Below are 27,538 nucleotides of genomic sequence, written 5' to 3' on the forward strand. Positions count from 1 at the left end.
TTTGCATTCTGCAACACACATGGAAAGAGGAAAAAGCCTCCCAGAATTGTGTTTGTACAGGAAGGTGCCTCTTCCTGCACAAAAACAACCCTGCCTACAATGCCTAAACAAAAGAGCATCCCTTTGTGTGTGTGCATTATTTGGCTTTCAAAGATGGCTAGCTCTTTGAAGCTTGCCTTTTGAGCTCAAAATCTATGTGGCTTCCTGCCAGGTAGTGATCACATTCTTCTAACGGCAGGCCTCTATTGTTCCCCTTCCTGGGAGTCATTCACACTTCTCCCAGGGAGGGAAGAAGGCTGTCTTATAGCGAGCATCTGCTAATGCCCATTGGAAACCTTGGGCAACAGAGTGACAACTTTATAAAAGTTACAAATAAACAGGGTAACCCAATATTCCCCACAGAACCCGGTAATTTAAACTATAAAGCACACAATGTTCGTAGAGGAATCATTTGCATACAAATATTTCAGGGATATTAAATACTATTAATGTCATAATTAACCATACATCCAATTTCCTAAATGAATAATTTATGGAATTGGATTTATGGTTAATTATGACATTAATAGTATTGAATATCCCTGAAATATTTGTATGCAAATGATTCCTCCATAAACATTGTGTGCTTTATAACTCTCTGAAAGTTGCATTTCTTCAAACGTTACATGAAATTCGACTTGGGCACCAAGTTGGTCTTAATGTAGAGATTATTTTGATACCTCAAAGTGCCAATTTATTGGTCCCATTCAGAAGTTAGCATAGCTGGGTTGTCAGCACGAAACCCTGTACTTGCCAATGGAGCTACTAGCCTTTCCGCTGTAAAAATGAAAAATTGAGGTGTTTACTGGTAAGACATACAAAAGTACCTATCCTACATTTTAATATACAGCACCCTGCCTTAGGACTTGATAGACATGCTGATGGGGTAACTAATGTATATTAAAAAGGGAGCTTTAGACATTGCAGTTAGTTTAAATGCAAAGTGGAGTTAGCAGTTTAAAACTGCTCTCCCAGACTTCAGTGACATATTTTCACATTGTCACATCCAGGGTGGCACATAAAGTGCTGCAGCCCTGATGGGAGACTTTAAATTACAGGCCCTTGGTACCTCTGGTACCATATACTAAGGATTTAAAAGGAAGTAAATATATACTAATGGGGCAAAATCAAATCAAACAGATACTTTTAAAGTTCAGAGCACTGGTACCAAGGTCTGGTTAGCTGGCCTCAGTACACTCTCACAGTTGAAAAACCAGCAGCATCAACACAAAACCTTCAGGGTGATCATACAAAAAGGGGCATTTCATAACACTGTTATAGTCTGCCTCAGCAGATACATTTTAACTTTCTGTGTCCTGTGTGCTGAGTTGCTTGCCCCCTGTTGAAAAACTAAAGCTGCTCAGTGACAATGATTGACAGAATAACAGCTGGGGAGGCTTCACCCCAACACCCCCATTAGTGCTCCACAATTCAACTAAATGTACAGCATTGGGCATGCACACGTGTCCCCTAACTGGTTCTTATCTTATTAGGTGAATCCCAACCAAAGGTAACACAAGTTAAATGCAAATTACTTCATGATCATGCCCTCTAAGACATTTAGGGACAGATGTACCATCACGGCCAATTGCGATTCGGTAATAGCGATTTTTAAGAAATCGCTATTACCAACTCGCAAAGGGCCATGTATCACATTTGCGAATCGGTAATAGCGATTTCTTAAAAATCGGTAATAGCGATTTCTTAAAAATCGCTAATGCTATTACCGAATCGCAAATTGCGATACCGGCCCCATTCGCAGCTATGGGCCTGTTGGCCCATAGCTGCGAATTTTTAGCATTTCCAAAATTGCGATTTCTGAACCAGAAATCGCAATTTTGGAAATGCAAAAAGCCAGGGTGCTGGGGGCCTAAGGCCCCCTCTCCTGCACCCCAATTTTTTTTTTTTGGAACATGTAAGGTACACACATGCCAAAAGGGCATGTGTGCTTTACATGTTCAATTTAAAAATGCAGTTTTACTGCATTTCACCTGGTTACATTTCATGGTATTTTGCAAGTGCAAAATGCAATTTTTGGAAAAATGGCAATTTGCGATTTTTTCCAGCATAGCCTTGCGACCTGGAAATTGCGAATTGCAAATTGCAACTCGCAATTTCCAGGTCGCAATGCAAGAAATCGCAATTTTAGCGATTTCTTATTTGTGGTCTGCGAATGCATTTCATGCATCGCAGACCACTGTTTTGCACTCGCAAACGGCCAAATTTATTGATTCGCATTGTTTGCGAGTGCAAAACTTTTTAATACATCTGGCCCATAGTACTGCTATAGGAACAATATTGCTATTACAACATGCTTGCTGGGAGCACCAGGAAAATGCTGTAAAAGACTATAGGTTCAATATATAAGCCAACATAAACATTTTTCTTTTGGATGATTTACTTATTAAGCAGCGATGGTCTGCAAACAGAATGTTAATACCTCTAAGCGCAACGGGCACATTGTGTGTTGCACGCTGCCACTCCTCTCATTGACTGTCACCTCTCCACTTTCTGCAAGACCCACAACACCCCACTACTCTGTCAACCAAGTGTCCTCCTCAACTCCGGGCCAAACCACATCAACCAGGTGTGCAGGGGGACTAGGGGCTACAGACCTATGTCAAGTGAGGTGAGTGAGGTCTCCCCAGTGAGTTAGCTGCTGGAGGAGGCTGCAGGACTGAAGGCAAGCTGCTGAAGCAGCTGGACTAGGTTTTGGTGCAGTTTCCAGCTGTTGTTTGATTGTGCATAGCTTGTACAATAGTGGAGGTGGAGGGGGTGCCCCATATAGCCATATTACAGCCATATTACAGAGGCTAGGTCAGCTAAGCATATGGAGTAATTGAAGACATAACGTTATTTCTGCATTGCAACCATCACCAGCTTTGTAAAGTTCTACACAGCCCCTGCTAGCTGCTAGGTCCCCTGCTTTCTTTCTGTTTTATGCCACATTCACCCCTGTGAACCCCCATAGTTCCTTAGCCTACATTATTGTTTAGAAAGGCTAAGAAGACCAAGGAAGCTAAGAAAGGAGAAGAATAAAGAATACAGAGGAAGCAAATATGCATTAAGATCATGTGGCCTAGCAGAATTTGCACAAACCCTACGTTAGGAGGTAAAAACCGTACATCAGGAGGTAAACATAAAAAATTACAGAGCAGGCTAACAAATGTGAAAAATGGCTGCTCTCTGTGAAGTGCATATACACAGAAATACTGTCTCAAAAAGAGTCTAGTGGAGTCAACACCAATCGCATCAAGGAGTTTTACATTCTTTAAGTCCCGAACCTGCAAGACACCCATATGTGGACGAGGCAAGTGATATTGAGCCCTCTTTATATTGGAGTCTTTTAGCATCTTTAAAAAAAGACTTGCAATAACTCTTCCAACCCCAGGGCCACAGAAAGGAGAGAAAAATGAAACTCTACCAGTTCACAAAGGAATGGATGCAAGTATTGTGGCAGCAGCATGCCTCAATTCAATAGAATTACCACTATTAGAAATTGCTAAACCACTTGCATGGCCCCAAAGTAAGGAGACCATTCATGAGATAAAGACTCCTTCAATACATCAGCCAGTTCCCCCCACCCCCCATAGGTGCACAGAACCATGAAATGAGGCATCAAGGCATCAGATTTGAGATCCTGCACTACTGATGAAGACCCAGCACCTGGAGAAAATGTTCAGATACGCCGGCAAGACAATGTCCATCCAGACCGGTGGATATTACTGGAAATAAAAGGTGATTCTGTACAACTTAGCCACCTGTTTCGGGGGCTCAACCTGACAATTGCCTTTGACTATGTTGAAGGCCACAGTTGCGCAAATGAATTACCTGTCAGACAAAATGGACATTCAAGTCAATTTGCTTAATACGTTGGCCCTGTATGTGATAGGGATAGTGGATCACTCCCTTACTGTTAGAGTTGAAAGTGCAAATAGCTCAACCCATGTGGTCCTCTTTACTTACCTCCCAATACTAGACAAATTAACCACCCTTCCCATTATTATTAGTAGCCTCCTTGAAGAAGTAAAACTGAGTAGACTCCACAATATAAGAAGCAAGTCTGAACCACTAAAACATGGGGATCCACTTCAAGTGCCAATGGAAATAATAATACAGGAGAACTTGGAAAGATGTGCCTCAATATAATAAAAGTCTCAGCAGAAATGCATGAGATGAAAAGCCACAAACAAACTTTATACCAAAACTGAGATAGCAAGTATAATATGCGGTGTCACTGAAAATAAAGAAGCATCAATCGAAAGTATTTCAGTAATCAGAGCCACAGGTCACTCTGCACAGGGCCTGGACAAACTGAAAGAGAAGTCATGGCCAAGGGTGCCATCCAAGTACCAGCATAGGAGGGAAAATTGACAAAGAAATCAAGAAGAAAGGAGTCAGCCGGGAAGACGTCTGAGAAAGCTCAAGTATCACGTAGTAGTAAGGGTCAATCTCGGCTGAACAAGTGGGAGAAGAAGAGATAGAGCAAAGGTAGTAGAAGAAGTCCAGCATTAAATATTAAAAAAAAATATAGGAAGTCATACACAATTTGTGTTAAACTTGGCATCCTTGGCATGGTCTCCCCTAACATTTTGCCTCTGTTTCCCAGGTTGTTGATGTGTGCTGGACTCTGTTTTTGCTGTTTTTGTTACTCTGGGCACTTTACCACTGCTATCCAGTGCTAAAGTATAAGTGTTCCTATGTAAAATGTATGTGTAATTGAATTTCCATGATTGGCATATTTGATTTACTGTTAAGTCCATAGTACAGTGCACTAGAGGTGCCCCAGGCCTGTAAATTAAATGCTACTAGTGGGCCTGCAGCACTGGTTGCACCACCCACATTAGTAGCTCTGTAAACATGGCCCAGACCTGCCACTGCAGTGTCTGTGTGTGTAGTTTTAAACTGCCAATTCGACTTGGCAAGTGTACCCACTTTCCAAGCCTAAACCGTACCTTTTCTTAAATGTAGACACCCCTAAGGTAGACCCTAGGTAGCCTCATGGGCAGGTGCAGTGTATGTTGAAGGTAGGATATATACTAAAGTGTTTGATATGTCCTGACAGTGAAATACTGCCAAATTAGTTTTTCACTGTTGCAAGGCCTATCTCTCTCATAGGTTAACATGGGGTGTGCCTTTAAATATGATTAAAGCATAGATTCCCTTTGGGAGCAGATACACATGTGGAGTGTGGGGGTCTCTGAACTCACAATTTAAAATTACATCTTTTAGTAAAGTTGGTTTTGAGATTGTGTGTTTGAAAATGCCACTTTTAGAAAGTAGGCATTTTCTTGCTTAAACCATTCTGTGACTCTGCCTGTTTGTGGATTCCCTGTCTGGGTTAGTTTGAGGGTTGGGCTGTTTGCACCTCTCTCTAGACAGTGACACAAAGGGAGCTGGGGTGTAGCCTGCATATCCTGATGAGCCATCTGTGCTAGGAGGGAGGGGAGGAGTGGTCACTCACACCTGTAAGGGCTGTGCCTGCCATCATACATTGCAGTCTCTAACACCCTGGTGTGTGTCTGGGGCCCTGGCCTGGGCAAGGCTGGATCTCACAAACAAGAGAGACTTTCCTTTGAAGTAGGCCTACTTCAAAGGCAGAAAGGGGTATAAGAAGAGCACCCAAAACCCTGAAAATTAGATCACTTCTGGAATCAAGTGGAACCTCTGCCAAGGAGAAGAGCTGAAGAGCTGAGGAGAAGTGCTGCCCTGCCAGTGACTGCTTTGTGGAGCTATCCTGCAGTTGCTGCTTCTGCCTGTGAAAGGGGACAAAGACTGGACTTTGTTGTGCATTCTCCAAGGGCTTGAGCTGAGCTTGCCTCCTGTTGAAGTATCAGGGCCATCAAATAACTCCCCTGCCAGCACCCGGACTCTCTGCTGAAACTCCTGCCCTGCCAAATGATGCCCTATCCAGTTCCTGGGCCTTGAAAGGTGAAGCTGGCAGACCAAGACTGAAAATCCATGCACAAACCGCCGTGCAGGGATGTTTTCGACGCAGCTTCTGTGATGCAGCTGAGAAACGACGCACCACCGGCTTCACAGATGAAATCAACGCTCCACCTGCATCGCGGCTGGAAGATCGATGCAACACGGCTGGAGAAACGACAAGCAACACCCGCTAACAGAGGCTGATAACGATACAGACTCCACGCAGCACAGTTTTGTGATACCATGCAACTGGATTTTCAACGCAACCTCGCTGGGCACAGAAAAACAACGCAAAGCCTGCCCGGACCTGAGTTGCCTGGCCAGATTGACGCATCGCTCTCTTGCAGAAGAGGAAAAAGGACGCAGGCCGACCCGACCGGAGGAGGAACGATGCACGGTCTTGCTTGTGAGTGGGAAATTGACGCATCGCTGGCCTTTTCTGATGCACCCTCGCCTGTGCAGTGTTATTTTGTCGCAACCCAGGTACGTTTATACTCTAGCAGCATTTTCACTGCTTTCTAGGGGATTTGAGACTCCTTTGCTTTTTAAATTCATAACTTGACTTGTGTATGTTGGATTTTTGTTGTTTTGGTCTTGTTTTGTTTAAATAAATATCTGTTTTTCTAAACCTGTGTTGTGTCATTTTTTTGTGTTTTCACTGAGCTACTGTATGTGTTGGCACAAATACTTTACACCTTGCTTCTGAAGTTAAGCCTGCCTTCTTGTGCCAAGCTACCAAGGGGGTGAGCGGGGATTAACTGAGGGTGATTCTCCTTTACCCTGACTAGAGTGAGGGTCCTTGCTTGGACAGGAGGTAACCTGAATGCCAACCAAAGACCCCATTTCTAACAATTTTTAACAGAGAAAATTATAAGGATTCAACCTCAGAGCTAGAAGAATGTCAAACTCCCGGGACAAGCCAAGAAGTGGCACATATGAGCCATGCTACACAGTAGTTTGCATGCTAGAACTTAAGGCCTACAATCAATTAAGCAAGTACATAGCATCACATCATTAAAATGACATCAAGTGGGCACATTTGCCAATTCGCACATTACTTTCTATGTTGATTGATTTTTATGCAGATTCATAACTCATAATACATACTTTTTATTAGTAATAGGTTAAGCATTCACACTACCACCCAAAATGAGACACTGTGAAAGGATTGTGAACAAGCTACTGCAGCAGTTAAGAGCTACCCCAAAGCCCGGTACAAAAGGTGGCAGTAAAGCATCAGAGGAACACAAAAATATGAAGGAGCTTTGGGCATATAAAAGGGAAAAACACGATGACTACTGGGCAAAACTAATTTGTGCTAGCAAGAATAAAAGCACTGCAGACTTTTGGCATATAATCAATAAAAAAAATAGCATGGACTTAAAAAAGCCAAAAACACAAACATCAGTGAGAAAGCCTGGGCACTTTTTCTAATGAAATACTTCTAAGTCCTTAAGTCGAGGAGCCTGAAGCACGCTAATCGCAACAGAAATAATCAGGACGGTAGCACGGATAACAATACCTGGTGCAGTTCAATTGATGTTATCCAACAATCCACATATCATACTGGGTTCTCAAATGAAGGAATAGAAAAAGTCATCTCCAAATCATTAACTAATTCTGCTCCAGGCCCAAGTGAGCTACCAGAGGCACTCTTTAAAAAAGAGCCCAAGTTATGAGCGAACACGCTTGCCGTGCTTTAAAAATCCATCTTGCAGGTAGAACAACTTCCTGATTCTTGAAGGGGCTCAATGAATAAGCCAAAACACAAAGATGGGTGTAGTGTTGGGGCCCTAGGCCCCCATGCTGCTAAAATGAGACGACACAGACCCGGCTTCTTGGTGGGTGTAACTGGCCCTGGGCACGTGCGCCCACCCCTTTTTATTGCCAGGGTCACCTGACCGGTGACGCCTGTGTTGGGTGGGTGAGGGGTGCATGTGGGAGGCCAGCCCTCAGCAGAGAGGCTGGCCAAACACTAGAACGTGTCCAGCAGGACACTACATTCCTCCAAAACTTTGAGGAACCAAAAAAAACAAAGTCCAACCTGCAAGAGAAAAACACAGTAACAAAAACACCACCATCAGTCTCTCGGCCTCGAGAAGGCAGGCCGCAGGATTGCAGTCGGCAGGTGCAGCTGGGAGTACTCGGATCCTTCTGCACGAGTTCATGATTTAACCGGGAACAGCCGGGCACGAACACTGCGTGGAAGAAGTCCGGACTCTGACAGTCAGATGGTTGGTTAAGTGTCCACTGATGCGCCGTGGTTCAGTCCTGTGGGCACTTGTGGCGAGGCTGGTGGTGTTTACAGTTCAATTTGTTCGAATATGGCGTATCATTCGAATTGGGTGTGTCATTCCAATTGGGTGCATCACGAGCGTTGGTGGAGTCCACTGTGAATCTGCTTGCCGAGACATCCTGGCTGACGAAGGCCAATCCCTCGAAGACGGATGACATCTGTGATGGCGTGAAGTCCTTCTCTGAAACCTTTGTACATCCTGACTCTCTGATCGCGGAGCTGCTTCGAGACCACCTCTCGTTTGTGGATTCTTCACTCTGGAACTTCCTTGAGGCCTTTTCAATGGGTTTTCCACGGGATTGGCATGGACTGTGCTGGGCTGCGTGTGGGCCATCTGCCGGCCGCTGCAGGCTCTCCGACAGGAGCCATGGTCAAATCATTCTTGCAACCACAAGGGTGGATGTTTCGTGGTCAGGGCGCTTGCCAACATGGATCAGGTGCATGCGGGCTCTCAGACTGTCTCAGGGCAATTGTCTCTCACGTTGCCAGGATGATGTCTAGCTGGCTTGTGTTAATTCACTGAGGACAGTCTTGGTGTGCTGTGACCTGCTGGAGTCTCCATTGCACAGCCTTGCTTGTCTCTTTGACTTCATCAGTGGGGCAATGTCCAGTCCTCTCTCAAGCTTGAGAGGCCCCTTGTCTGGGTTGTCACGGGACTGCTTGTGGTCTGCGCTGGGGCTGCTTGTGTCCACATATGGCAGCTGCAAGACCTCCTAGGAGCCACTGCCTAGCCGCTCGTGCAATTGCAGGGGTAGATGGGTCTAGGTCATGACTTGCTCTTGTCACCGAGAGCCGGATACAGACTGGGCGAGCAGCTAGTCATTGGTTGACTGGTTCTTCAGAGCATTAAAGCAGAGGTGTAAGACTTCAGTCTGGTTGTTTAACTGCTCCTTTGATGGATACCGAGATGCACATGGCAATGATGATGTTTGCCATTTGGAGATCTGGACGACAAGTGATGTTGCTGGAGTAAGGGTGATTGGAGTAACTTTGTCACAGCGAGTGCAGTCTTTCTTTTGCTCATGTGCAGATGCTAGCAGTGGTACCATCTGCTTCAAGCAGCCGATGACAGGTGGCTTGGATGGTCACCTTTGACGTGTGGGGTAAGTACGCGGTTCGTGCATGGCGTCTTACATTTGGCACTCCCGCCGAGCTGTCTCCAGTGACGTCACCGCACCCTGGTGGCTGTCTTGTCTGTGGGTGCACTCTTCCTTTGTTGTGTGAGTCCTCCATCTCTCCACCCTGTTGATCTTCCGTTCTTGTTCTTCTGTGGTCGTCAGGTGCTGCAGTGTGACAGGTGATGTCACACAGTCTCCTTTCTTTGTTGCAGTGTGACAGGTGATGTCACACAGTCTCCTTTCTTCCTTCTTCATAGCGTGGTGCTACACCACGCTTTCTTCTCCTTTGTTGTGGCGTCTGGCCACTTGTCTCCCTTTCGTGTGGACCTTCCGAAAGTCCTGTCCTGCCGAAGGACTAGGGGCTCTTCCACGTGTTGCAGTGGTGGCATCGTGCCACTCAGGGTGTGCGACTCTCCTCTTGCGAGTCACAACCGACTCTGTCCTGAGGCAGTGTGGGGGAGGACACTCCTGTGCTGAGTCTCCGGCCCGTTGCAGGGCAGTGACATAGGGTCACTTTCTTTTCCGCTTCCTCTTCACTTGAGGGCGCAGTGCTTGCGCCTCAAGGCAGTGCTTTCTTGGCACTGGGTCTTGCTTGAACCTGGGTGTGCTTTGCAGGGTCAGTCGCTTCTGATGACCTCCTGTGTGATGGGCCAACAGTGGCCATCTTGTGTTGCTGAAAGGCCGGCTGTCCCGTGCGTTACGTCACGCTCTCGGGTGCTCTCTCCAATTTCGCAAGCGTTGCCTTAGTCGTCACGTTCTCTGGTGCAGCTCTCTGCGCATGTGACATAGTCTCTTTTCTGGGCGTCCTATGGTAACGCCTGGCATGTCCCTTTCTTGTCCTGCGGTGATGTCCATCACTGCTGCGGCATGTGGCGTTCTTTCGGCGGTGGTGGCGGGCGGCCACCAGGGGCTGCTGCGTCCATGCGCGCTCTCCTCGTGCCTCACGTGGCACTTGCGTCCCTTTCTCACCGTTGCAGCTTGGCTGAGACAGCTGCAGTCTTCTCCTTCCCTGTGCAGCGTTGTCGCGTCCTTCTTCCTCGCTGTTTCCGTCTTCTGCGCCACTTCCGTCCAGGGGCGCACTCTTGGTCTGGAGCAGTCACTTTATGAAAGTGCTACTGTAGGCTTGCTTTCATCCAATCTTGTTTTCCTTCAAAATAGAAATAGGGTGCAGTACCAACTTTGGCCACTGGATGCCAGCAGTGCACTTCTTTCTAGCTTGAAGACAGTCTTTCCTGTTACCGGCCTGTTTGTTTTGAACTACACGCCGGTGAAGCCATGCTGAGGAGCCATGCTGCAGGAGGAGTTCACCAGGTCGGAGAGGGCTCTGGAGGGGGCTGCAGGTAAGTCTATTTTTATTTATTTTCTCTTCTTTTCTTTTCTTCTTCAGACAAAAAGACACAGCCTCGTGGGAAGAGGCAGGCAAGTTGCTGGTCAGGGGGGCTCTGGGCACTTTTCCCATTTTTTTTCAGAACTTTGGTGCGTGTCTGCACCACTGTATTTCTCTGTATTTTGGTGCGTGTCTGCACCTTTCTCCACGCTGCAGGTCTTCTCATTGCCTTCTCGCCTTATTGCCAAAGCAGCTGGGGGGTGGCCCTGGGCATTTTCATTCAAGTTTGGTGCCGGTCAGCACCATTTTCATTGCGCGGCCGCAGCAGCATTTCCTCACGCTGCGGGCCGCGTTTCAGCATTATTACTTGAAAAGAAAGGGGAAAGCAGCCCCAGGGCATTTTCCTTAATTTGTTCTTTGGTGTGTGGCAGCACCATTTTCTTCCTCATATGCGGCCGCAGCTTCTTTCGTGCACGCTGTGGACCACATGCTTCTGTCATTTCTGGAGGTGGCAGCCCTGGGCAATTCTTTTAGAAATCTTCTTTGGTGCGCAGCAGCAACTCGTCGGGCCACAGCAGGTGTTTGCTTGGTGTGCGGGGCACTCACCACACTGGTGGAGGTTCGCACATGTCGTTTTTCTGTTGCCACGGGAGGCAGCCACCTTTCCTCCTTATTCGCGCCGCCCGCACACTCTTGGGTATCTCTGCGGCTCTTGCCTTGCCTCATCAGCACGCAGGCAGGGGCATGCATGGAGGTACATTCCTCAGGCCATGTCGTCCTCGGAGCGGCATGCCTCGCGTCAGTGGGGGCACTCCGCGCAAGCTGTAGAGTGCTTCCTCCATCACCTCTTGCTCTCACAGGGTGGCTCCTCACCTTTTTCGCCCCTGGGACCCGGTAGTGCCCTGAGGGGCAGTAGGCGGTTTCTCCGCTTCAGGGTGGGCAGCACTGTTTGGCTCGAGGCGGGTGGCTTCAGGGGCCTCACTTGCGCCGTTGCCCGCATTGGGTGTCTGCCGTCGTGCTGGCAGACGTGGGGGTGCCTTCTACAGAGGCATTCTTTCCCCTCATGCACGACGAGGAAGTTGCTGTCTGTGGCCACGTGGGGTAGGACCCACTGGTCGCCAATGTAGTGTTGGGGCCCTAGGCCCCCATGCTACTAAAATGAGACAACACAGACCCAGCTTCTTGGTGGGTGTAACTGGCCCTGGGCACGTGCGCCCAGCCCTTTTTATTGCCAGGGTCACCTGACGGGTGACGCCTGTGTTGGGTGGGTGTGGGGTGCATGTGGGAGGCCAGCCCTCAGCAGAGAGGCTGGCCAAACACTAGAACGTGTCCAGCAGGACACTACAGATGGGGATTCAGCAAAACTGAACAACTATCACTTCATCTCCCAGACTGATATTGAAATCAAATATTTAGCAACCTTATTATTAAAGGATCTTGAGTACTCGGCCAATAATTGCGGAATCATTCCCCTTGATCTTTCTCATCAAAGCAAACAACACCCTGTATACTATATCCCCTTTAAACACCAACATACATATTCTTAAGAATTAAAACGCTAATAGGCCCATGTACTGTCAATTTGGTTGCAAAAAGCATTTACAATTTGCCTACTGACTTTTTTGCAACTACTAAATTATTTTGAAAAAGGATTTATGTACAATTAGGTTGGTTCGCAAAAGAAGGAATTCGCACCACAGCATGAATATTATTGAGATAAGCCTGAAATTTTGGTCTACGAGAATTTGACAAATGTGAATAGAATAGCACCTCTTTTGAGGTGTCTCTAACTTTTCCATTGTTTTTCAACCAGATTTCAATCACAGAACGTTGAAACACATCTTAATATTTGGAAGGAATGCCTATAACATGTCCCTTTCAAATACAGAATCGACATCCATTTCTAAACACTTACAGAGATTTGAAAGCACTTTTCTGAACTACTAAATGTGTTTTGTACATAGAAAAAAGGGTTTTAGAATCCCTAAACTCTCTGATTTACCGATTTGGGGGTTTGCAAACACTGAAAAGATTCCCACATGAAGCCTGAAAAAAACAATATATACATCAATTACTCAAGGATTTCAAGAATTTTATTGGAATTCCTCATGCAAGAGACTTCGGTCCTGATATAGGAGGCCATAGCGCCACCTTAGCGCTGCCATAGCATCATTGATTTTACACTAAAGTGGCTTTTTACATGGGCCATATTTACAAAGTAGCGCAATACATGCATTGTACCACTTTGTAAACCCTTGTGCCACATTATGCCTGCGTCAGGCATAATATATTAAAGGGGGGCGTTCCCACGTTTGGGGGGGCAAAAAACGGTGCAAGGGAATCTAACAGATTTCCTTGTGCCATTATTTTCAGCCATTATTTAACACTTTTAACTCCTGCTCAGAATAGGCGTTAAAAGGGGCACACCATTGAATACAATTTGCCCCATTGAACTCTGCAGGAGTAGCGCCAAAATTTGGGCGTTACTCCTGTAGAGTACATCAATAGCATAAGGAATTCTGATGCTTTTGGACCCTACCCTGCATCATGGTGCACCGTATTTTAAATATGACGCACACAAGGTGGTGGTAGGGGGGCTGTAAGGGGTGCAAGGCAAGTGGTGCTCCACTGGATGCAGCACCACTTTTCTTAAATCAGCCCCTTTCTGTCAACACACTATGGGCCTCATTTACAAGGCCTGTGGTGCAGGGCAGCGCAACAAGTGCTTTGGTGCGCCACCCTACACCATCAGGAAAGGGCAGAAATGTGCCATATCTACAAGATATGGTGAATTTCTGTCCTCTCCCCCTGAACTGACACACAAATTGATACCTAGTGTCAATGCAGGCACCCTTGCACCATGGTGCAAAGATGCCTGCATTGCAGGATGAGTGCTTTTGTGCAGGAAGGGATGCCTTCCTGCACAAAAACAATCAGAAGAGGTGTTTTCCTTCTTCTATGTGTGCTGCAGATTGTAGCACGCATAGAACGAGTAAATACGGGGAGAAATAAAACTATTTCTCCCCGTTGCATCATTCTTACCCCACCCCTGAGGTGGCGTGGGAATCTGATGCATTCTCCAGACTTGTAAATCTGTGAATGCGTCAGATTCCTTTGGGTTCCATGAGTGTTGAGTGGGAACACCCCAAGCAACAACTATTGAACCTCTTTCACGCGGTGTTATGCATGAAAGGGGTCCATATTTACAAGGCCATAAAATGTCACGCAAGGTGGCTTTGCATGGCCTTATACATATTTGCTGGCACACTTTGCCACCAGAGGTTGAAACAAAATGATGCTTCGGTGGGGCAGTGGTCTGGTAGGGCCTTGTAAATGAGACCCTATGTGTTGTATTTTATTTATTCATTGAGCTATTAAGAAAGCCATTTGGTTTAACTGACAAGATAATTTGCTGTTTACATAAAACAGAACATTGGCATCAAAGCATTAAAGGTAGTTGATTATTTCAAAATCCAGATTCACATGAAACTAAAGATTCTTGTTTTGGAAGTCCTCTTTCCCAGTGTCATGCTACTGCCTGAAATATCTGATTTAAGAATGCTTTAATAACCTTCGTGCTTCAGCATATCCCAAAGACTGGGGGTCTTTTAGATGAATGGACTGTAGCTGAAGACAGTTCCAGAAAGTTAGATAACCCTTTGGCGAAGGACCGCTGAACACAGTTTGCTGCTGCGGAGAAGAAAGTAGTGGGAGCACCCATAAAATTATGCCTTGCGCCATGGACGGCTCGACAAGCAGGTTGGTCCCGATCTGCGGCTGGGTAACTCTCATTTAGGTTTTGTTTTGTGCTTGCAGTAACTTGTGTAGGGCCAGGGCATGCAAAACATCAATAAATATGGCCCCCTGTTTGGTACCCAACCCTAGTGACCTGGATGTGGGCTTTGATCAGCATCAAGCTCCATCGTATTGCAATGTTTTGCAACACACAATAGACTACAACAGTCATTCACACAAGTTCTGGAGAGTTGACCAGCTCCACCCCTGAATGGTCAAGACATCTAAATTGTTGACCTGAGGTCTAAAGTGCATTTGAATATGACTTGTGTATGTATTTGTACCTTATGGTACCTGAGCTGAAGTACTGTGGTTGGACATCTGTGGGCTGTGAGGATATGGGGAGAGAGAGCATATCTATCATCCTGCATGTGGCTAGGAGCCACCCACCTAATTTTGGGTGGAGTATCCCTTTCAGTGAGTTTTTACACACTAAGCACAATTGGAATTCAGAGGAGGTCTACCAAAGGATCAAGAGAGGGATGACTGAGAGGTTAACAGTGAGGTGTTACACCAGTGAGGAGTTACCCCAGCAAGGCCTTGAGGTTTGCAGCCCAGAAGGCAGATACGATCAAAAGAGACAACCCCAAGCCAGACTTCCTTTAGGGATTAACCTATTCAGTTCATCACAACATTTTCACAACATTCACAAGAACTGAGGAGGATCCTACATAAGAGATTGGCTATCTTAATACATGACCCTACACTGAAGGATAAACTAGGGTCTGGCTCCTCCATAACATGCCAGAGAAATACTTTTTTAAGGGATTTGCTGGTACATAGTCACTGAACACCTAAACATTCTAAATGGTTAAAGCCAGAAAAGGATTCCAAATGATGCTGTCAATGCAAGGCCTACAAATACAGTGACAATGTACAGGAGGTAACCTTATCACGCATTAAGAAACAATGAAAAATCACAAAACATATTACATGTAAAGCAGACTTTGTGGTTTATGTGATACCATGCCCTTGTAATATGTGGTACATTGGCTCCGCCACATTCCCTGTAAAAAAACAGATATTAGAACATTGGAGAGCCATTGCCAATAATGATCAGATCTACAGTACTACGAAACATTTCAAGGAAAAACACAATGGGGATTGGACCCAAGCTAGGCACTTTGGAGATGACACAGTGTTAAAAAACCCAAAGGCAGGTGACATGGTAACAGCATTATATACAATGGAATCCAGGTTTATCCTGGAGGCTGGATGTATGTCCCATATAGTTATGAATGCAAATGAGGAGTTATTAAAACATCTGTAGAATGTGACTATGTGATACTTCCAGCTTATATGCCCAAGGTTTTTCTTCTCAACATATGTGTATTTATTCGCCTCTTAAAGAACAAACATGTCTGCTTAGGGGTGTTGATCAAGTGTATCACTGTTAGTGAGTTTTCATTTTTTGTTTAGTGTTTTTTATTATAATTTTGATTTCAATTTTCTGTGCCATAATGAACTTGTTTTGTAGTCTTATATTGTGCATTATTATTCTACTATTTTTAAAGAAACACAAAGAAGTGCTCAAAGATAAGAAATGGATTGTGGTGAAGGGTCAGATAGACAGTCATGTGCTGGATACTGTTAAGGTTACTAGAGATTTTTTGATTTCTTTAAACCTCTTTCAATGCAATATTTAGCATATAAATCGAATTATGCTGCCATGTCCTAGTGTTTATATCGCAATTAGGTTACTTGAGCATAATTGAATTTTTATAATTGTGAGTATGGCATTTACATGGCTATGGTGGTATGTCTGATATAGGATATTTTTCACAAATTATCGTAACAAGATTTTGGAGTGGGGGTACTCAAACATCGGGGAGAAAATGGTTGGCTAATATAGCCTTCATCCTTTCTTAACTCACCTCATGCACACTTCAAACACTGCTATAAACTATTATATCTGATGTTGCACTTCCTTTCCCATGTTGAATGTACGGAAACTAGATACACAGTATCAGTAATTGTATAATATTACAGAATGAAGACTGTACCAAGAGCACGATGTATGAAGACAGAAAAGTTATTATGTCTTTCCAAATGGGTGCAGGTACCTTTAAGACACCAAGGAAAGAGAATAAATATGCTTTGCGATTGTAGCCCCCTTCCATTCCTAAATGGTCACAAATGGACTGCGTGGACGGCGTGGTGAACAGTTATACTAGTTATTGCACTTTTTTCCCATATTAAGTGAATATGAATCTGATACATTGCATCACAGACTTTGTAACATCACAGGAAAGTACAGGAGACTTTACTACGAGTGCCATTTTTAAATGTGTAAAGTGACTATACCTCTCCAGACAATTTAATGAACACATTTTTATTGATTACAATGAAAGAAGTATAGTGAGTTATGGAACATAAATTGTGAGAATATAGATGTTTAAAAGGTGTGTGAAACACTCGACCCAAGCAATTTTGTTTATGTTCATGTGGATTGACTGAAGAATCGGACCTCGGGTCATTTGATCAAGACCTGCAGTGGTTGAAACGCGTCATCCTTTACTTTGTGCCTGAAATAAAGTAACCAACTTTACTCTGCTGGTCCGGAATGGCTTGTTCTTCACAGTCATTTGCGATGGAAAAGATTCCATTTGTTATTTATGTTCAGCTGCATCTACAGATGAGCCCCAACCTGTGAGGCTGGACGCCCTGTGAGCTCCGAATGATGTGGGAAATATATATATATATATACAGTATATTCATGCCCTATGGCAGTGGTTCCCAACCTTTTGACTTCTGTGGACCCCCACTTTATCCTTACTGAAATCCGGGGACCCCCACTGAACCATTATTGTAATCCGGGGACCCCCTACTGAGTCATTACTGAAAGCTAAGGACCTAATCAGTTAATATTATTTAATTTTCTAAGCAGTCGCGGACCCCCTGAGGAGGCTTTGCGGACCCCCAGGGGTCCCCAGACCACAGGTTGGGAACCACTGCCCTATGGTAACTATAACGTGCGCATATTACATTGATATTACAAGTGATGTTATCAAAGATGTCATGAGTGCTGTAATTTGTGGGGTAATTAGCAGTGCATGACGAGGGCATGATTTAGAGTTACTTGAGATAACTCTAACTATAACAGGCACATTTCTATGGTTTTGTACTTTTAAACTGTGAGCCTAGCTATAACATCCCTGTAACCTTTGTTTTTTTAAGTGAATTTCGATGGTTTTTCAACATATAGGGGGTCATTACGACCCTGGCGGCCGACGGTAAGTTGGCGGTAACACCACCAACAGGCTGGCGACGTTCCGCCAGCAATTATGACCGTGGCGGAAAAACCACGGCCATACCGCCGGCCCCTCCACTTTCCCGCCAGGATTCCGCCTGGCGGTCATAATCCCCAGGGCAGCGGTGCATGCACCGCTGCCCTGGGGATTATGAGTCCCCGACCGCCAGCCTGTCCATGGCGGTACACACCAACATTGAAAGGCTGGCGGTAAGGGGACTTGGGGTGCCCCTGGGGGCCCCTGCACTGCCCATGCACTTGGCATGGGCAGTGCAGGGGCCCCCAGGCATAGCCCCGTCGCGCATTTCACTGCCCGAATTTCGGGCAGTGAAATGCGTGACGGGTGCTACTGCACCCGCTGCACATCAGCCTTGCCGCCGGCTCTATTATGAGCCGGCAGCAATGTTGATGTGACATTTCCGCTGGCCCAGCGGAAATGTCATAATAGGGAGCCAGGAATACCGCCGGCAATGGCGGTATTCTGTCTCCCGCGGCCTCGGCGGGAGGTCGTAATGACCCCCATAGTAATTTTCCTTACTATGAATTAATCCAACTATCACAGCACATGGCCAAAGGCTGTGCGCAGCTGGGGTTGGCCACAGGGCCTGGCCTGCGGCCAGTCCCTGCAGCCAACCCCTATAACCACCCAACCCCATGCTATATCAACCAAACCCCGAAAGGCCCCCCGCCCAGGTTGATCTGAGCTCCAGTGACCCCATCTCCAGGGCCTGGCCCAAACATTTAATTTTTGGGGGGATGGGGGCAGCGCAGCCTACCTTCCCAGGCCAATCTTTACCCTGGGGACCACATCCCTTGGGGCCCAGCCTAATTATTAATTTTTTTTTAGGGAGGTGGCCATGCGGTCCCCCTCCCTAGGCCGATTTTGGCCCCGGGAACTCCATTCCCCGGGTCCCAGCCTAATCATTACTTTTTTGGGGAAGGAGCGCTGTGTGGACCCCCTCCCTAGGGCTGATCTGAGCCTCGGGACCCCACCCCCAGGGCCTAGCATAAACATAATTTTCTTTCTTTTTTGAGTAGGGGGGGCCGCAGCCCACCTCCCCATGCCGATCTTGGCCCCGGGGACCCCATCATCCAGGACCTATTCTAAATATATATATATATTTTTTTTTTTGTAGGGGGCACCCATCAAGGATAATCCCTGCCCTAGGGACCCCATCCCCAGGGCTGAGTCTAATTATTTAATTTTTTGGCAGCGGGCTGTGTGCCCCCCTTACCAGGGCTGATCATGGCCCCAGGGACCCCATGCCCCAGGGCCCGGCCATGTGATCCGGTTGCCCCCTAAGACACCCAGTCACAATGTTGGGGACCATGGTGGGAGCTTAAGGGCACCCACAGTCCCAGCTGGCTCCCCACCTCCTGTGGAGTCTACTCTATTGCAGTCACAGAGAGGGACTAAAGCAGTCCCCTCTCTGTTGGAGGAGTATCCTCTGTGTGCCTGCCTGCATCTCCACTGGCAGGCACACAGAGGAAACCTCCGCTCCAATGAAGGTAGATCTGTTTGACAGCTCTCTTCATCATCAGCCAGGAGTGTTTGCTGTGACTTGGGGGCAGCTGTAAAGCTGGAGCTAAGCCACAGCAAACAGCTATGTCCCGGGGTTGGGTACCCTGGGACATAGCAGGAGCTAGCCCTGGGGGCATGCAGGGGGTCCGAAACAGACACTTTTTCTATTTTTTTTACAGTTTGCTCGAGGGAGGTGGTGAATGCCGGGGCTATGGGAGGGCTGCACACCCCTCTGCACTAAATTCACTGAATGCCCTGGGGAGGTAGTGGTCCCTGGGGCTGCGGCGGGGGGCAGTGCGGCCCCATCGCACACAATTTCAGAATGTCCTAGGAGGTGGCAGTCCATTGGACTGCGGGGGCTGCGTGCCCCCTCCAAAGAATCTTAAAAATGCTCTGGGGAGGTGGTGGTCCCCAGGGCTGTGGGGGAGGCCATTAGGCCTCCCCCACATCAAAAAAGCATTTTGCCCAGGGAGGTGGTGGTCCCCAGGGTGGAATGCGCCCCCTCACATTTAACTGAAATTTCCCCAGCCAGGTTGTGGTGCCTGGGGCTGTGGGTGGGACTGAGCTGACCCCCCACACATTAATTTTTAGCAAAGCACCAGGAAGGGAGCAGTTCTTTGGGCCTGTGGGGTTTGGGTGGCGCCCCCACATATATAAATCAATGCCCCCAGGACCTGGCCCAACCGGGGGCTCTATGGAAAACAAGCACAAGTGCCCACATTTTTTGTTTGTTTTCATTTATGCCAGATCCTCATGATCACCGTGAATCGTGGCAACATTTTTTTAAAGAAGGCTTTTTAGCTCTGGGGAGCTAATATCTATCTATCTATCTATCTATCTATCTATCTATCTATCTATCTATCTATCTATCTATCTATCTATCTATCTATCTATCTATCTATATATGGGTTGCCACTAGGTATTTATAGTTAGAACCATGTTTCCATAGAAAAAGCATAAATTTTTTTAATTACCCCACAAATTTAAGCACTCATTACATCTTTGATAACATCACTGATGATATCAATGTAATATTTGCAGTAACATTTTTATGAAAAAACTGTGTATGGCGGGGGCATGAGTTATAGTTACTTTAGGGCATGAGTTATAGTTATTTGAGATAGCTCTCAGTATTACAGGTGAAGGGGAAATAACATTTAAAAGTAATAGATGGGGTGAGTGCAGAAGCATCCTGACACCCTGGGACTGTGACGCCGCTGACTACCACAGCGTCCCTCTTTTGGATCACGGTCAGGCCGGCAGGCCGCATTTCAAGATGCCGCAACTGCCACGGACCATTTTTCTGTGCTCGTTTTGCTGGGTGCAGCCCAGGAGGCACATTTCGTGCTCTGGGTTGCGCCACAGCCTCTGACAGCCTCCCTGATTTTCCTTCTACTTACCTCCTTGGGTCTTTCCTCTTCCTTTTTCTTTTTTCTTTTTATTTTTCTTCTGTCTTCGTTTCTTCTTTCTTCTTGGTCTTCCATACTGTCTTCTTCCTTGGTGTTCTTCTTCCCAGCATGCCTTTTTTCCTTTTCCTTTTCTACTTGGCTTTTTCTCTCATTCATTTCTATGTGTTCTTTACCAATCCAAGATGGTGTTGTGCTTTCTTCCTGTTGTGTCACTTCCTGTTTCATGGTATATAAGCACTGCAGTTCCTTTCTTCCTTGCGTTGCAATCACTTCCGTCTTGTTGGTGGTCCTCCCTCCTGTTTCCAGTTTTCTCCGTGATCCTGCTTCTTCCTGCAGAATTTTATTCTATTTTTTCCCCTTTTTTCACTGTTTTTCCTCTTCTTCAGGCGTTCCTGTGGTAGAGTTTTTTTCCCATTTTTGGGGTTTTTCCTCTGGGACTCCTTGGACTCTTGGACTCCTTGGAGTCTTTTCTAGTCAGCAGCACTGTGGCTACTAGAAAGGGTCGCCCCTATCTTGGCCAGTCCAGAACCAGTAAGCAACCGGACGTTCCTCCAAGTTCTTCAGCCTACGGTGGTAAGAGACGTGCAGACCGTGACAGATTGCAACACCAAAAGAATAAGCATTTATTTTATTTTTATTTTTTATTTAGAGAGTTTTTTATAATGCTGGCAAGAAATAAGGGTATCGGAGCGCTTTAAAACAGTACAGGCAATCAAAAGAACATGTTCAAAGAAAAATTATACAGGAAGATTTCACATGGACATAGAGGAGCGTTGCGGGAAGACCAGGGATGGACTACAGGATGATGTCGTAGAAAATGCATAATCCATGCTACATACTGTGCAACAACAAGCCCAAGAATTACAACTGCGGGCAGAGAATACCGCAGTACGGCAAGCCTTGTCTTCTCGACCTGTGGATATATCTCCTGTGTCCACCTCAACACCTCGATATTATGGAGATCTGCGTGAAGTAAAAGAATTTCTGGACTCTTTGACAGTCTTCTTTGCCTTTCAACCCTTCCAATTTTCATCTGACAAAGTTAAGGTGGGTTATTTGATCAGTGCCTTGCTTGGCCCCGCACTAGCTTGGGCGACCCCCTTGGTATCTGCTGGGGATCTTGTATTAAATAATTATCAGCCTTTCTTAAACTCTTTAAGCAGATGTTTGAAAGACCCGGGTTGGAGGCTGCTGCCGAAGAAGCATTATGCGATATACAGCAAGGCAATCAGGATATCTTACAATACAGAACCCAATTTAAACAGTTAGCAGCTGAGACCACTTGGGTGGAACGCACTTTTGGAACCCTGTTTCGACGAGGACTTCGAGAAGTAATAAAAGATGAAATGGTGCATTCTACTCAATTTAGATCTCTGAAAGGACTGATGGATCAAGCATTAACTATAGAGTATAGGTTGCAGGAACGTAAGATGGAAAGGCGAAAGACTCGATAACAGTATCAGTCCGGATTACCCCGTTCCACAGCCCGTTGTCCTGACGAAGTCCATCCTGAGGCGAATAAGTATAAAGAAGAAAAACCCATGCCAATAGACCTAGTCTGTGGTTCTTTATCTGAATCAGAAAGAAAGGATAGGACATGAAAGGACCTTTGCCTTTATTGTGGTAAGGCTGGTCACTTGATCCGGATGTCTCCTGTCCGTCCTTCTACACCTTTGGGAAACACCAGCTCCCGCCCCCTGTGAGGAGGAAGGGGACGGGAGGAGTAGACTTACCTTCAATATGTTCCTCCAGAGGGAATACCTCAGCTCTGTTTATACTGTCCGTTACGGTACAGTGTTCCAAAAGTCAAAAAGAGCAGGTTTTTGCATTATTGGATTGCATAGCCAGCAGTATATATTTGGATGAGACTTGCGCCAAAGAAAGAGGTATACCATGAGTTCCTAAACAAATGCCGGAACAAGTCCACACAGTAGATGGGTCCCCTTTAACCTCAGGACCAGTGGTGGATACTACACCCGTTCTCTGTCTGCGTTACGGAAGACATCAGGAACACAGTACCTTCCATCTAATATCCTCTCCAAATCATACCATGATATTAGGAATTCCCTGGCTAACTCAGCATAACCCATATATCAATTGGGAAACAAGAACAATATCTTTATCATCACAGTTTTGCCAACAAAACTGTTACTCTGAGAACTCTTATTTGTCCCCAAAATGTTTAATTCTTTCTTCCAAAAATACAAGCTGCTCTATCAACATGATACAGGAAGTACCAAGTTTTATCAAGAATACTGTGACACATTCCAGAAGCCTTGTATACCTGTTTCACCTCCTCATCGGGTCTGACTGCGCTGATCCTTTGATTCTGGGAGGAGTGGTTCCTTTTGGACGGATGTATTTGTTGACTGAACAAGAAAAAAAGGTACTTAAAGAATACCTAGATGATAATATACAGAATGTTTTAATCGCCCCTTCTTCATCTCCTGCAGGGGCTCCTCTATTTTTTTGTTCCAAAGAAAATGAAAGATCTGCGTCTCTGTGTTGACTTTTGAGGACTGAATAAAATAACCATTAAGGATCGATATCCCTTACCCCTTATCAGGGATATACTTGACGCCGTCCAAGGTGCCGGGAGGTTCACAAAATTGAATCTGAGGGGTGCCTATCATCTCTTACATGTCAAAGAAGGAGATGAATGGAAAACAGCCTTTCGTACTCCATTTGGCAAAAATGAATACCGAATCATGCCTTTTGGTTTAACAAACGCACCCTCCATATTTCAATGATTCATGAACTCCATGTTTTCTGACTTATTGAATCACAGTGTGGTGATTTATCCCGAACGACATGCTAGTATATTCTCATATACCTGAACAGCACACTGAGTATGTACTACAGGTTTTGGAAAGACTCAGATAGAATCAGCTATACTGTAAACCTGAAAAATGTGAATTTAACAAGACAGAAGTACAGTATCTTGGGTTCTGCATCAATCAGACTGGAATAGCTATGGATCCAGACAAAGTATAAGCCATTTTGGATTGACCCTCTCCCTCTTCTGTTAAGGAAGCCCAACTTCTATTGGCAATTCATACAAGAGTTTGCCAATCAACAAAGTTTTATCACTCAGACCATCAAAGGAGAAAATCTGAAGAAGGGGTTTGTTTGGACTGACAGTGCAGAGATGGCCTTTCAAAATCTGAAACGGCCCTTTACCCAGGCTCCTATCTTACGACGCCCGGATACTACTAAAAGTTCATACTAGTCACTGACGCCTCTGAGAGAGCTATTGGTGCAGTCTTACTTCAGAAACAAGAAGACGATGGCTTGGAACATCCTATCTTTTACTTATCCCACATACTGACAGAAGCCGAACGCAATTATTCTGTGTTAGAATGGAAATTACTTGCTCTCAAGGCTGCCTGTAAAGAATGGAGACATTTCTTAATGGGTACCAAAGAACCGTTCGAAGCAAGAACTGATTACCGTAATCTACAATGTCTCCGAAATTTCCAGTGTTGAAATAGCCGGCAGGCAAGATGGGCTTTCTTTTTCAGCTAATATGACTTTGTTGTGACCTACATTACCGGATCCCAGAACTTAGTAGCTGATGCACTATCTTTTCGCTATCCAGAAAGTGCTAACACTTCCTCTCCAAAAATAATAGAACCCAGTCGAATCATCGGGGTTGCCCAGTCCTTTCTTGATCGTGTTAAGTCAGAATACCAGTATCTTCCACTTAAAGAATTTAATATTGTGAGTCCTCAATTACAATAGAATCAGGACTATTTCTATTATCAAAACTCACTATTTTTGCCGACCAAGAAAGTACAGACCGAGGCTTTACAGATGTGCCATGATTCTCCCGTAGCTGGATATCGTGGAATTAAAAAGACACAGGAGTTACTCCTACATTCTTTTTGGTGGCCTACACTTAAGACCGATGCCAAGTCCTACGTAACATCATGCCCTGTATGTGCCAAAACCAAGACACCTCGGACCAAGCCAGGAGGATTATTGATGCCCCTACCTGTTCCCTCTGCTCCAGGGCACACCCTGTCTACATATTTCATATGTTCATTACCATCTTCTTCAGGGAATCATGTCATTATGGTAACTGTTGATTCATCTACCAAGATGGCGCATTTCACAGCCTTAAATAAATTGCCTACAGCCAAAGAAATGAGTCATATTTTCATGCAAGATATCTTTCGTCTACATGGCCTTGCACAAGTAATCATTTCAGATCAGGGACCCCAATACGTGTAACATTTTTGGAAGGCTTTTTGTACCTCATTACATATTGATGTCTCCCTTTCATCAGGATTTCATCATTAGGAAAGTGCAGGGATGTGTCATATTTACAGTAATATGACACGTCCCTGTACTTTCCTCAGCACTGGTGCACAACTGATAGCCTAGCTCCAATGAAGGCACCCTTGCATCATGTTGTAAGGGTGCCGGCATTGCAGGGATGATTGTTTATGTGCAGGAATGGAAACCTTCCTACACATAAGCAATCATTTATGGCATTTTCCTCCTTCAATGTGTGCTGCAGAATGCAGTACACCTAGAAAGAGGAAAAAACAAGGAGAAATAAAGATATTTCTCCTACTCGTACCACTTTTACGCCACCACCGGGGTGGCATAGAAATCTTACACATTCCCAGCCTGGTAAATCTGGAAATGCGCCAGATTCCATGGGTGTTGCGTGGAAAAACCTACAGCAACATCCATGGAACGCCCCTTTCACACAGAGTAATATGTGAAAGAGGGCCATGAAAAGCTTTGCAAAGTGGCTTTGTGTAGCCTCATAAAATGGGCCAACACAATGCACCACTGGGACATCAAATAAAGTGATGCTCCGATGGTGCTAGGGATTTGTAATTATGCCCCTGGATCTCCTTTACGGGAGTGAAGCAATGGCTAATTGCTGGTCTCCCTGCTGCTGATGCTTTTTGGGACATGTAACAGTTACAGTATTCGCCATGGAGAAAATGCATACAGCTGCCAACATCTTGGATGACTTTAATGCCAAAATATGAATGGCTTCAACCCAGAGATTTCAGCATTGGATATCTTGACACTAACAATGGCAGTAAAATTTGCAAAGCCATGGCTGAAGGAGGATGCTTCGGAATCCTCTGTTTATCCTAATTATGCAAGACTTCCTTATCGGGCTGCATGTGTCAGGTGGCTGGGATCGTCCGAGGCCACGGTGCTTGTGTACGTTGGACGGCTCCCAGCCATCCCTACACATGACACAAAAAAGCATTTTGCATACTGCAAAAAAGAAAAGCTTCTCCAGCCACCAAGGCTGTTTCTTTTTTTTCAGTGAAATGATGATCAGCGAGCATGGAGTGTTGACGTAATTTCACTGAAAACGAAAGTGAAATCAATTGATCCGCTCATTTCACTTTCACTGCCTCAGTGCTTGTAGGGCTATCTCAGCCCCCGAGTGCTGAGGCAGACGAAATAGGTATCATTGGAAAGGGGATCAACCACTATATACCAGGGACAGGGGAACAGCCCTTTGGGCAAGGGCATTTGCTCCCCCTTTGATTTGTGGGGAAAAATTCTGTATTTCTGCCGCCACCCCCTATGGGGGGGGGTCGGATGTGGCAATAGCCCCCAATCTGCCCACCTGGGGACAGAAAGCTCACTAGGCAGCAGGGACTGTTTTTTTGTTCTTTTACAGGCGGAGGCTGCCAGAAAGGGTATTTTAATACCCCTACCCCCTCCCAAAAATGGGATTAATCTTTCTGGAAAAATTAGGGTTATTTCCTCCCAATCTGCTCCTCAGGGAGGCAGAAAGCTCACCAGTCACCAAGGACGTTAGAGTAAGGGTAGGGACTGCCCAGAATGGGCATGGCAATACCTTGCAACCCCAAATAAGGGCACAATCTTTCTGTCCCCCCTGGGGGGCAGATGAGGATTATCACCCCTGATTGGGGGGAGGAGGGCAGAAAGCCCACTAGACACTAGGGAAGTTTTTTTTTTTTTAAAAGAGGGATGGATCATGAGGATAAAGCATTTTTGCCCCACTGGGGGGCAGATGGGGTAATTACCATAAATCTGCTCTGCGAGGGGGCAGACAGCCCACTAGACACCAGGGAATTTAAAAAATAGAGTGGTGTGCTGTCCACCACCATGGGCATGGTTATGCCCCCACACCAACGGAATGGGGCAACAATCTTTCTGCTCCACCTATGAACTAAGGCATCACATCCTAATGGCAAGCAAGAGGACATTTGACTCTCATGAGTGTTGATTTTACAGAAGGGCCAGGAGAGCTTAGCTAACTCCCAATATCACCCCACTTACAATGATGAACGGCTGCACTTTTTGGGCTTGGATAGACGGCCACATGTTAAAAACCTACCTGACCCAGACACTTCTGAAAACTAGACATCTGGGGCAGTCCAGGGTGGTGTGCTTAGCATGTACCCTATACCATTTTCTTACCCACAATGCCCTGCAAACCTCCAACTTAGCCTGAAATCATGCATCATTTCCCCTACATTTCTGTGATGGAAACTTCAGGAATCCACAAAATTCCTACATCCCAGAATTGCCCCACCTGTGCAGATAAAAACTCTACCCCACTTTTGTGACTGGGCTTAGCACCAGTTACTGGAACAGATCCAACCAAGGTCAATAGGAGTCTTCAGGCAAGGGCTCCCATTGTCCTTGTTTTGATCCATTCCTGTAGCTGCACTAGGCCAGTGCAGGGTTCAGTCTCTGCCTGTTACTATATTGTGGAGATTCCTGTTTGATTAAGTTGATGCTGCACTAGCCAGTAATATCAAGTAGCTAATTACAAAATACAAATAAAAAAGACAGATATTGAAGAAAAAACTAACTCATTTATTATCAAAACATTCTAAACT

This window comes from Pleurodeles waltl, chromosome 5 (genome assembly GCF_031143425.1).
Source record: "Pleurodeles waltl isolate 20211129_DDA chromosome 5, aPleWal1.hap1.20221129, whole genome shotgun sequence".
Taxonomy (NCBI): domain Eukaryota; kingdom Metazoa; phylum Chordata; class Amphibia; order Caudata; family Salamandridae; genus Pleurodeles; species Pleurodeles waltl.